At 48.7% G+C, this 13,113-nt stretch overlaps 1 protein-coding gene and 1 long non-coding RNA gene across 3 annotated transcripts in view; one reads left to right on the forward strand and one right to left on the reverse strand.

Annotated features, from left to right (window-relative positions):
- Window positions 1-13,113, reverse strand: part of LOC132666876 (patr class I histocompatibility antigen, A-2 alpha chain-like) — a 538,163-nt gene that overhangs the window by 471,881 nt on the left and 53,169 nt on the right. The gene's annotated exons all lie outside the window — the stretch shown is intronic.
- Window positions 7,504-9,757, forward strand: LOC132667899 (uncharacterized). Its single transcript, XR_013555574.2, has 4 exons — window positions 7,504-9,124; window positions 9,240-9,334; window positions 9,443-9,585; window positions 9,725-9,757. It is a non-coding gene; the product is annotated as an uncharacterized LOC132667899 (long non-coding RNA).

The following is a 13,113-nucleotide window of genomic DNA, read 5'->3' on the forward strand; positions in this document are numbered from 1 at the left end:
CTAGAGGGATGCTAGCTTTGAGTGGGACCAGAACAGAAATATCCAGGCCATCCTACATTCAGATACCATCTATTGGACCTCTTGATGGTAGAAGGGTCAATGCTGGGAAAGGATGCAGTGTGGAGCTAAAGGAAAGCACTAGTAGGAGAATCACATGCTGGCACCTCAGGTATTGTAGTAAAGCCCATGCCATCCACAAAGAGTAGTAGATTCCCTTTTAGAGGTAACAAGTGGTGTGTTTCAGGACCTGAGAAGAGAGAATGCTTGTCCATGGGACACCAAGCAGGCACATGATTGAAAATGATCATATGCAGGGCACCTGGTGGCTCAGTCGGTTAAGCATCCAATTCTGGATTTCAGCTCAGGGCATGATCTCACAGTTCGTGATGCTGAGTGTGGAGCCTGCTTGGGATTCTCTCGCTCTCTCTCTCTCTCTCTCTCAAAATAAACTTTTAAAAAATGACCATATATGCTGGGTTCTGTATAACACACTAAGTCATAAATTAGCCAGGTCCACAGCAGTCCATCCTAAATGGAAATGGTTTCTCTGCACTGAAGCCTGAATCACATGTTAGCACTCATCAGAAAACATCCACCCCTGAAGAGACACTGAAACACTAAGCAGACAAGTTGACCTTAGCAAGCCTTTATCAGTGGTCAGCCCAGGACCGGTGGAATGGGCGTATGAATGGAGTGACCACATGGCAGAGATAAAGCCACATAGGAATCCAGCAGCAATGATTCCCATTTAGTCTACTACTACCTCTGAATGTCCACCCTGTCAGAAACAGAGACCAACACTGGGCCCTGCTATAACACCATCTCTTCAGGTGGTCAACTGTCCATGAAGTGACAAGTTGACTGCATTGAGCCCCTTCCATCCTGGAAGGGCTAGACATTCATCCTCACAGGGACAGACACCTATGCCATGTGAGCGCTTTCCTTTCCTCCCCACAGAGCCAGTGACACTGTCTAGGGGCTATCAAAAGGCCTGATCCATGGGCTCAGAATTGCTCTTAACACGGTATGTGGCTGGGAGATCCCTCACAGTGAAGCAGGTACAGGATATGCCATGACTATGGGATCTACCTGTCATGTCACATTTCAGATGGTCCAGATCTAGTCGGCCACACAAAATGCTGGATGGCCTTCTAAGGCACAAGATGTCAGTTTTAGGGGGAAAACCCTGCCATTTTCCATGATGCAACATATTTATGGAACCAGACATCTCTATATGGTGCTGTGGTCTCAATAGGAAGAGTATGTGAGTCCAGGAACCAAGGGGTGGAAGCAGGTATCGATCCATGTACCATTGCTTCCAATCACCCACTGGGGGAGGTTATGCTCCTCTTCTCTGCAGTTCTGGGAACGGCAGGTTGGAGGTCCTGGAATAAGGATCGATTGAACCTCATACACATTACGGCTGTCACCAGGGATGTTTGGACTCCCTGTGCCCAGGGCAGGAGTCTGCTCTTCTCCAGGCAGAAGTAATCCACCCTGATCCTCAGGAGGGGGTGGGACTCCTCTTACACAACTGGGATAAGAGCAATGTAGGGGGAATCGGGGTGACAGACGTGGGTGCCTCCTGGTTCTCCCTCGCCCCATTGTAACTATGAAGGGACAAGTGCAGGAACCCAGCCTGAAAATGGCTTGATTTCCAAGGGCCCAGACCCCTCAGATAGGAAGATTTGGGTCACACTCCCAGGTAGCCCACAAGGGCCCCCACACCTGTGCTCTGCAATCCATGGCAGTATTTCTGCAGAGGCCCTGCTTCCCATGGGCTGGGTTACACAGTAACAGATCACAGCGGGGACATGAAGGCAGGCTGGTTTCCAGGCGGCATGGGGCTCTCTGAGGGCGGACTGTAGCTGAGGACTCCTCTCCAGCCTTGCTCACCTTCACTTAGGTTGCCTGGCGATCTGTGATAGTGCAACACAACTTTCTCCTGCAGACCATAATGTGGGGTCAGACTGGCATCTCGGTCTGCTGGCTCTTCCAGCATTTTCTGTCTCCCTCTCCTATCCTCTGATAGGTGTTTCCTCTGATAATATTATGGTGAATTTAACCCTGTCTTGTTTTAGCATCTGCTTACGGGAGCACTAACAAAATCATTTCCATCTGTAAACCAACCACCTACTGCTTATTCCATCTATAAATTCGTCCTCTTTGTCCAGTTCCTCCCATCAGCCTCTGCTCCATTGCATTTGTTTTTGTAGTATCTCATGAGCTTAGAGGTGTTTGTTGTTTTAAGTCAGTAATTTGGGGGGTCATCTGGTACACAGCAATAGATTTCTAGTAAAGCTCTCTAAAACTTATTTTATTCTACATCTCTTTTATTTCCTTGCACTTTGAAAATGTTGTCTTTACTCACTGTTTACAATTCCTCTCTTCTTGTTCTTGCTTTTAGTCTCTATTGTCTTTTGTCTTTCCTTGTGTCCATCTGCCCCCACTTTTCCCTTCCTCTGTCTCTATTATGGATGATTCTAAACATATAAGATAAAAGATTCCAAACGAATAAAATAATACTATATGGTGATGCAGAGAGGAAGCATATCTGGGCTTAGAGGCTGCAAGTATAATAACTAGGTATATGGAATACAAGTAAAGGAAATCAAGTTATTAATAGGGTCAGACCTGGGCGGTCCTGCAACCAAGCAGTAATGTTCACACTTACTGCCTGCCCTTCAGGTGAAAGAGCTGCCTCTCAGTTTTCATTTTCAGAGCAATAGGAACAGCAACAGAGACACATGCACACGCCTGGTGAAAGGTTACACTGACACAAGCACTTTGGAAATCAAGTTCGCATGCGCTGGTCTGGTTACAGCACATCCTGCATACAGTCCAGCAATCCTAGCCCTGATCGTACACTCTGGGGAATCCCTGGCCCGTGTGTCCCAGAAGACACGTTCAGTAATGTTTATGGAAAAAACTGGAATGACAACCTAAACATAAATAGGAAATGAGTCACAAAATGTAAAACTTTACAGCAGTAAAAATGAGTGAACTACGCCTCACACATCAGAGAGAAGTCAACGAGACAAGACACTGAGTCACAGAAAAATATGTGCAGCATGTGTTCACTTACAGAAAGGTTAGAAACAGGCAAAAACTAATAATATTTTGTTTGGAAATATATACACTTATTGTAATATCTTTAGGGCAACTCAAAGGAATTGTAACCAGGAGTCTCAGGACAGAGGTTACACATGGGAGGATGGGACTGGACAGTGGTCCACGGGGCTTCATTCCTTCTGTTTCTTGTCCCAGTGCAGGTGCCCAGGGGTTTACTGTATCAGAACTCCTTAAACTGGCATTTTTCAAATTGGAGTTTGTTAACCATTCCAGGTTAATGTTTCTAAGGAAATTAAAAATTAAATACCAAAGTTCATTTCAAAGATACTTCGAAAGAACTATTTGCATTTGGAACAAAACCACGGTCAATTATTCTGCACCATGTTAGAGAGAGGATACAGAATGTTATTATAACAATAGATTTGGCTACACATAGGGCATTTGATCTTTTGCTCACTGGCATCTTGATTGATTTCTGGTATACAATGTTGCATACAGCGTGCAATGCAATTCTGTCTTGTAAAGGATTTGAGGGGGCACATTAACCTCACATTCACCTAGATTCAGTACATTCACAGAACGAAAAGTACATTGTTGCTCAATGTAAATTAAGCTGGAAATCATACAAAGGAATAACCACCGATGAAATAGAAAAAATGAATGGAAAGACAACAGAGCTGCTTTAAAAAAAAAATGGTACATAGTAACAGTGCTTTTTAGAATTTGTAGATGCCTAAATCTCTTCTACCAAATCTCACTGAAAAACATACTGAGACATGTTAAATTTATTATGGATGTTCAATTTATATAAACTTCCATTATTACCTTCCAAAGAGAATTCTGAAGCATTCAATAAAAATAATGGGTGAAAGTAGCATTTGACTTACCAAATCCAAAAAACAATATTTAATTTTAATCTTGGTTTTAATGTGTACCTAAATCCTTTGAGAGCCTCCCTTCCAGAGGTGGATCTGAATGTCCTTCTCTTGGGTGTGGGCTGCCTTGAAGGATTCACTTCAGACAGAAAAGGCTGATGTAATGGTGTGTGACTCTGGGTCCCAGGACATAAAACACATGGCAGCTTCCAGCTGGGTTTCTCTCTCTCTCTCTTTCTCTGTTGGCTCTAAATTAACTATGAGATGTTAAACATCATCCATTAGTTTTAAGATTTAAGAAGAATATCTATATCTAAGGGGACAGAATACATACTATTAACATTCAAACAATCTATTTATTTGGACTTTGGTCTCTGACTGTGATCCAATTAGAGAAAAAGGAAGAACCAGGCTGTCTCGGGCAGATTCCAAGATGGCTGCCCTAACCAACCTCAGGTTGTTCATATTCTCCCAGTTGTTGGATCAAACATTAATCCAGGTGCTAGTGTGAATGGACTTTGCATGCGCAGTTAAGGGTCATATCAGGTGAATTAAAACTGGAGGGTTATTGTGGGTAATCCTGACCTCATCAGGTGAGCCCTTAATAGGATGGAGTTCTTCCTGAGTGAAGGCCTGGCTGAATGACCAGGACTCAGGGTGAGGGAGGCCTTTTTTAATTTTTATTTTATTTTAAAAAGGTTTGTTTTTTTTTTGTTTTTAATTTTTGGGAGAAAGAATACAGAGCATGAGCAGGGAGGGGCAGAGACAGAGAGAGACACAGCATCCAAAGAAGGCTCCAGGCTCTGAGCTGTCAGCACAGAGTCTGATGCAGAGCTTGAACTCATGAACCTGAGCAAGATCACACGACCTGAGCTGAAGTCGGTCGCTTAACTGACTGAGCCACCCAGGCCCCTAAGGGAGGCCTTGACCATGGAAGGGACCACCAGGCAAGCAGTGCTGGTGGCCACAGGAGCTGACAGCAGCATCCCACTGACATTGTGCAAGGAAGTGGACCCTTGCAGGGGGAGGACCACAGTCCTCCAGCTCCAGGAAATGGAATTCTGCCAACAGCTCTGTTCAAGCTTGGAGGGGATGTTGAGCGCTAGGTGCAAACACTGCCTGTGACACACCGGAGAGAACCCTCAGCATCACACTGGACTGCTGACCTGCAGAACTGGGACACATGGATGGCTGCTGTCGTAAGTCACTATGGTTGTGGGAATTTGTTCTGCGGCAATAGGAAACCACTGCACAGCCTCAAGTGTACATAGAGGTCTTGCCCCCGGAATGAAGCTATGAAACTTCATGCACACTAGATGGATGAAATAAAATCTTTCCTTGGGGTGCCTGGGTGGCTCAGTCAGTTAGGCGTCCAACTTCAGCTCAGGTCATGATCTCACGGTTCGTGGGTTCGAGCCCCGCATCAGGCTCTCTGTGCTGACAGCTTAGAGCCTGGAGCCTGCTTCAAATTCTGTGTCTCCCTCTCTCCCTGCTCCTCCCCCCCACTCTTGCTCTGTCTCTCTCTCTCCTTCAAAAATAAAAACTTAAAAAATTTTTTTAACTTTCCTTATTTTTGCTTATGTATTTTTCATTTTATGATTTTTATGTGATGCAATTAAATACTAATAGTCATATTTCATTCATTCATTCAACAACAATTAATTTAGAATCTATGATACACCAGGAATGGCTTTCTATGCCGCGGAGACAGCTTTCACCAAAATAGCCCAAAGCCCCTGTGCTCATGGTCCCTACATTCTAGAGGCTTCCCAAGAGTGGGACGCAGTCACTGGAGCATTTTCAGTGAACACATGACACAACCTGACTTACATTAGCAGGGTCGCTGATCCTGCAAGGAGAAGAGCCCCAGGTGGCAGGTGATGAGGTGGCACCAGGGCCACAATCCAGGAGGGACAGGATGGTGGAGACTAAGGGGAGGAGAGGGCCTGAGGGATGAGAGAGACAGAGAGAAGGGCTGCAGGCACAGGGTGAGGAAAAGAAGCAGAGGGAAAGAATTCTAAGCAGTGGAATTCTCAGATTTAAATACATTGTTATACAGATTTTTAATAAATCTCTATCTACAGGATGTAGCAAGACATTCTTTGCATCTACTATTTACTATACTCTGGGGGCCCCTGAAAACCCATTGCCTCCTTATGATATTCAGGGTAAAGAAAACAATACCAAGTGCCCCAACAATATGCACATAATTTAAGTATTAATTCAAACACAGGAAATGGGAGAACACTGGTGAAGGGCATCTGGCTGCACTGAACACTTGCAACTGGGAGGTGATTACAGCTTGCCCACTCTTCCAGAGGAAATATACATAACAGTTGTGCATCCATGGACTGAGGAAATGTCCAGCATTCACACAGATAATCTTGGGGCTATGGAATGAAGGTAATGTTAAAACACAGGAGTCACTGATACATTGTTTGGGAAAACTTAAGAGCTTTGTGAGTCTGACTGCTGTGCTGGATGGTCACTTTTCTGTAGGGTGGGGCCAAAATCACATTTACAGTTTAGATTCCTGATGTTCAGGGGTTACCAACATTGTGCTACCACTAGCGTTAATCAACAAGAAGGAAACTGGAATCAGGCACAGCTTCTCCATGTCTAAAGAGAAAACCCCTGTCCCTCCTTTTCTGTCCCCAGGGTGAGCTCATTCTCTTGTATCGAATTCCCTGGGAGTGAGTTTTCTAGAATAACCCAGAGGAAGAAAGGTAAGGGATAGGAGGTAAGAGAATCCAGTTCAGCGAATATTCCGGAAAGGACTGTGCAGGAAAAGGAGTTGAGCCCAGCCTGTGTGTCTTTCCCTGTTTTCCTCAGACAGCCCCTGGGCCAGGACTCAGGAAGACAGGATGACAACGTCACCTGACCACCGTGCATGCGGAGAGAGGTCAGGGCAAAGTCTCAGAACTCCCGGGAGGGCCCCTCACGAGGGCGGTGTCTGGCGCAGGGAAGGCCAAGGTTAGGGAGTCCTTAACTCCCCTGGTTTTACTTCTCCTTCTCACAGCCTGGGTCACGTCCTCCTGCCTGGATACTGATGAAGGAAGCCCAGTTCGCACTCCCATTGAGTTTCCCGTTTTAGAGAAACAATTAGCGTCACCGCTGTTACCGCATACAAAATTCTCGGGAACAGGCTCCGTTCAGCTTTTCCCAAGACCCCGAGGGTCTGCTGCATGGACCCCACAACCCGTCCTCCTCCTGTTGTCGGGAGGCCTACTCCTTACCGCGACCTGTGCGGGTGACTGCGGGGTCAGGAGGAAAGGGCCTCTGCGGGGCAGGAGCGCGGGGACCGCCCGCGGGGATGCAGGACCCCGGGAAAGGCGACTGTCCGACGCCCCGACCCCAGACCAGCACCTGCCCCTTGCCCACCCTCCACCTGTCCTCCCCCGTCCCTCCCAGATTAGGCTCCGCTCTCCGCCACTCAGATCCCCTTCCCCCTGCCCTCCCGGCAGTCTCCCCCTGGGACCCGGGCCCCGAGCGGGGAGGAGGGGCGGGGCGGGGCGGAGGGGGGGGGGGGAGGGTCTCAGCCCCTCCGCGCCCGCAGGCTCCCACTCCCTGAGGTATTTCCACACCGCGATGTCCCCGCCCGGCCGCGGGGAGCCCCGCTTCATCTCCGTGGGCTACGTGGACGACACGCAGTTCGTGCGGTTCGACAGCGACGCCCCGAATCCGAGGATGGAGCCGCGGGCGCCGTGGATGGAGCAGGAGGAGCCGGAGCATTGGGACGAGCAGACGCGGATTTACAAGGACAACGCACAGATTTTCCGAGTAAGCCTGCAGAAGACGCGCGGCTACTACAACCGGAGCGAGTCCGGTGAGCGGGCCCGAGTCCAGGTCACGACCCCCATCCCAATGTCCGCCCTTATTTCCAGGTCCGAAGGTCACCCCGAGGTCCACCGAGAAGCCCCTAGACCGGGAAAGAGCCCAGGTGGCTTGCTCGGGTTTTGTTTCCGATTTAAGCTGAACAGGCTCAGATCAAGGACAACCCAGGGATTTCTCGCGGGGGCGGGGCCAGGGTCTCACCGGGACTGGGGCTTTCTGGATGAGAAGTGGGGCGGGACAGGCGGGTCCCCCGCGGGTACAGTCAATTCTCCAAGAACGGCGCGGATTACGGGGCCCTGAACGAGGACCTGCGCTCCTCACCCGGCAGATCACCCGCGTCAAGTGGGAAGTGGCCGGTGTGGCCGAGGGCTGGAGGAACCACCTGGACGGAGAGTGGGTGGAGGGGCTCCGTAGGCACCTGCAGAACAGAGAGCAGATGCCGCAGCTCGCAGGGACGAGGGGGCAAGGAACTTCCCCAGTCTTCCCTCAGCCTGGGGCCAGTGTCTCTCTATTAGGAGAGATAAATGGGACTGATGCCAGAATGCCCCCCGCCCCCCACTCCAGGGGTGGAGAGAGGAAGGAAACAGCTCTGGTGTTCAGACTAGGTACCAAAGAGCAACCTGTCCAGAGTACCCACGCTTCTCCCTGGACAATTAAGGAATGCAGTCCCTCGGGGATGGAGGGGGAAACCATCTCTGAAGTAACTGATCAGCGACTCTGGCAGCGGCTTTAGGAACCATGGGGACTTTCTTAGTTTTTTTCTCTACCCCAAAACCAATGTGTTTGAGTTCTGACTCCAGCTTTTCTGAGTCACTGGGCCTCAGGTCAGGACCAGAAATACCTTTTCTCCACCCGCACCCCACCCCCGGAGATCTGCTTCCTACCTTAGGCTATCTTGTCCTAATTAAAGAACTTTCCAGACAAGAAGAGATCATCCCAGATGTCTATGCCTAGGCTGGTGTCTGGGTTATTGCTCCCTTCTCCCACCCCAGTTGAACTGTCCTTTCTCGGGATGGTCACATGAGTGCTGCTGCAGTGGCCCAAGACAGACATGAATTTTTTTTAATTTTCTGACCCTTCTCCTCAGACCCTCCAAAGACACATGTAACCCACTACCCCATCTCTGACAGTGATGTCATCCTGAGGTGCTGGGCCCTGGGCTTCTACCCTGGCAGCATGATGGGGAGGACCTGACCCAGGACTCAGAGCTTCTGGACACAGGCCTGCAGGGGACTGGACCTTCCAGAAGTTGGTGGCTGTGGTGGTGCCCCCTGGAGAGGAGCAGAGATACACATGCCATGTGCGGCACGAGGGGCTACAGGAGCCCGTCGACCTGAGATGGGGTAAGGAGGGAAACCTGGTCACAGAGCCTCTTCTCGAGGAGATGTCCCTTCTGAAGAATTTCAGCAAGGTAGGGGCTTATGCCTGGGGTACAGGGTGCCTCCCTTCCCTTCCCAGAGCCTCCTCCTTTCATCATGGACATAGTTGCTGGTCTGGTTCTCCTGTGGTTACTGTGCTGGTTAGAGCTGTGATCTGGAGAAAGAAGCACTCAGGTAGGGAGAGGCTATACTCTGAGTTTTCCTATCCCCCTTAATAGGAAGTACCACCCACACACATGTGCTAGTCCAGTGTGGAGTGGAATGCTAACAATTTCTTTTTAGTAAAACACGTGAAAATGAAGGACAAATGTTTCACCTTGATGAATCTGGTGATGGGGACCTGATTCACAGCAGTCATAGGACAGAGAAGAAGGCCCCTGCTGAGGACAGACTATAGGAGGGCGGTTTGTCCATTCCCCACACAGGTACTTTCTTCATGTTTCCTGATCCTGCCCTCAATCTGTAGCCACAGTTCTGGAAGCTTCCCTGGGGTTCAGAACTAGGTGTAGGACCTCATGGCCCTGCCTCCTAAATGGCCTCAAACACGGTGTTTTCTTCCCACAGGTGGAAAAGGAGGCAGCTACATTCAGCCTGCAAGTAAGTGTGGAGGGGGTGATCCCTGAGATCCTGGGATAGTGTAGACAGGATCCCATGGGGAGCTCACCCACTACATAGCTCCTCCTTTAGTCTCATCTCCTGACCACATCCTGTTTGTATTAACCCGGGCAGTGACCGTACCCAGGGCTCTGATGTGTCTCTCATGGCTCCTAAAGTAAGATCCTGGAGGACCTCAAGTGGGGAGGGGTTGGGCAGAGGGAACACGACTGGGTTATGAGAATTCTTTGAGTGGGACGTTTTGAGGATGCAGTGGGGTGAGATTGTCACCACTTACAGTGAGTGATCTGAATCCAGCTCAGTGTTCCTGAATCTAGGATACCAGCTCAGTGTTCCAGGTTGGGGATGTCTGCTCCTTCCACTGGGGTGTAAGCAGTGGAAAGAGTGTGAAGTGATGGGATTCTGGAAGCAATCTGTAAATGGACCTTACAGCACAATCTAATGAATTAGATCTTGAGTATGAGAAAGAGGAGCCAGGGAGGACCCCAAAATTCTGGACTATGCAAGTGGAAAGATGGAGTTGCTGTCAGCAGAGATGGGAAAAATTCTGGAAGGAGCATATTTGGGGAGAGGCATCACAGACAGTCAGTGAAGAGACGATAAGATGAGATGTCTATTAGAAATGTGAGAGAATCAACTTGGCAGTCAGATGAGCATGGATGAGTATGGAATTTAGGAGAAATGTCTGGGCTAGAGAAACCGATTTTGGAGATGACACCACGTAGATGATGTTTAGAAACTTCAGGATAGATGAGGTCACCAAGGGGGTGATGGCCATAGAAGAAAAAGGAAAAAGGACCAAACCCTGGACCCCCAGTTCCAAAAGATCTGATCAGACCCCACACTCAGAGCAGTCTGCACAGTCCTGGCTTCACCTTAAAGGCACCTAGACCAGGGAGTCCCAAACTTCCCTGTTCATAGGACTCCCCCAAACACTGTCTTAAGGCTCACAAAATGTGGAGTAGAGTATGAGATTCTGCGTGTAGGACAAGGCGCTGCTGCTGGTCTTTACATCACACTTTCAGTCGCAAGAATGGAGATGAGGATTCCCACACGGCTGTGCGTCAGCCTCACTTGCAGGGCTCGTTAAATAAGCGATTCCTTGATCTTGCGCCGAGGACTCTGAGTCTGTGGGTCTGGGGAGAGGCCTGTGCATTTTGTGAGAAGCCTGGCGCTCAGCCAGATCTGGAGCCAGTGAGGTCAGCGATCAGAGCAGCCAGCCTGGGGAGGGGCATTAAAACCACATTTAAATACGTTTTCTTTTCCCTTGTAAAGAGAGGGGAGCACATACCTTGTCAATAGGAGACGTGATGTTGTGAGACACATGTCATTGTTATATCCTGGGGTCTAGACTGAGTGGGAGGACTAGGGAGTGGTTCACGGTTCGGTGTGACAAACACCTCTGAATGCTTGCTCTCTGCAACTACTCCCCTGATCAATTTTTTGGAGCAAACAATGGAATCCAACTTTTTTCTAAATATGAGATTATGTTGGGGAAGGCCACAGTGCAGGCTTGGGGCTACAGAGCCAGGAATGGAATACACAATCCCACACTAGGTTGAAGCCCACACAGGAACCCACTGCCCCTACTGCTCTGCACAGACATCACCTGTCACACCACCGACTCCCCCGATGCAGGACACTGGGCCCTGAGTTTAGGACTGACGTTGCTGCTGCTCCTGGCAACAGGAGGTAGTAACTGCCCACACGGCTCCTGTGCAAATGCTTTCTGCACAGTGTTAGCCTCGCTGACACCACCTCCTGAGTCAGGGCCAGCACATGGTCAGCTGCCTGGTGGAGCCTCGTGCTGTCTAACTGGAAAAATGGTAGGAAAATAGATTTTCCTTTTCTATGCAGAGAGGTGGCTTCTACCTCCTAAGAAGACTCTCAATGTGAGAGTCGAATAACAGGAAGGCAGTTCGGGTGCTGGGGGCGAGGGCTGGAGAAAGGATGGCTGATTGCCATTCTCAGAGCACAGACCTGAGGTTGCAGCTTGATCCGGTGCCCTGCAGGCACTCAGGTTCGGCCGAAAGAACAAGCTAATAGATGGCATCTCTCCTCTCATTCCCCTGATACTATTAGATCCAGCTTTTGTCTACTCCAGTTTATGCTGACAAATATACGGAAAGGTATTGGGGGTGTTAAAATGATTATTCAAGATGTCGTCACCCGTTGTCTCTGACAACAGAACACCTAGGTCTGTAAGACTTCAGAGGGCCTCTGCGTGCACTGACGTGTCATGTTAACGTTTTTATTTCCCTCTGCATGGAAGTACTCTGGGGAGAGAGTCTGTAACATTTATCAGTTTTTATGTGACCCTCGCAGAGGACTAAATAACCAACAAGCCAACCAAAAAACCAAAACACCACCTTGGTCTTCTAGTGTGGCCGTAGTGTTCCTCAAAGTCTGAACTGTTAGTTAACAACAACTCAACTGAGAAAAAAAAAATGGCTTGTTTGAAAATTTTATTTGCATTCTAGTTAGTTAACATATATTATTGTGGATTTTAGTGATTTATCACTTGTATATAACACCCAGTGCTCATCCCAAGTACTCTCCTTAATACCCATCACCTATGTAACCCATCCCCCACCAACCTCTCCTCCAGCAACCCTCAGTTTGCTCTCTGCATCATTAAGAGTCTCTTGGGGCACTTGGGTGGCTCAGTTGATTAAGCGGCCAACTCTTGGTTTTGGCTCAGGTATGTTCTCACAGTTTCGTGAGTCCAAGCCCCTCGTCAGCTCTGCACTGACAGCACGAAGCCTGCCTGGGATTCGTGCTCTCTCTCTCTCCCCCTGCCCCACTCACGCTGTCTCTGTCTCTCTCAAAATTAATAAATAAACTTAAAAAAAATTTTTTTTAAAGAGTCTCTTCTGGACTCTTAAAAACTGAGAACAAACTGAGGGTTGATGGGGACTGGGAGGGAGGGGAAAGTGGGTGATGGGCATTGAAGAGGGCACCTGTTGGGATGAGCACTAGGTGTTGTACAGAAACCAATCTGACAATAAATTTCATATTAAAAAAAAATTTTTTTTAAAGAGTCTCTTCTGGTTAGAGGAAGCATCATTTAAATTTTTTTTTAATTTATTTTTGAGAGAGAGAGAGACAGAGCATGAGCAGGTGAGGGGCAGAGAGAGACAGAAACATAGAATCTGACGAAGGTTCCAGGCTCTGAGCTGTCAGCATGGAGCCCGATGCAGAGCTTGAACTTGTGAACCGTGAGATCATGACCTGAGGTGAAGTCGGCCGCCCAACTGACTGAGCCGCCCAGGCGCCCCAGGAAGCAGCATTTTAGAATCACCACTTACTGTGGGGGTTAGTCTATCAGGGTCTCACTC

Source organism: Panthera onca, chromosome B2 (genome assembly GCF_046562875.1).
Source record: "Panthera onca isolate mPanOnc1 chromosome B2, mPanOnc1 haplotype 2, whole genome shotgun sequence".
Classification (NCBI taxonomy): domain Eukaryota; kingdom Metazoa; phylum Chordata; class Mammalia; order Carnivora; family Felidae; genus Panthera; species Panthera onca.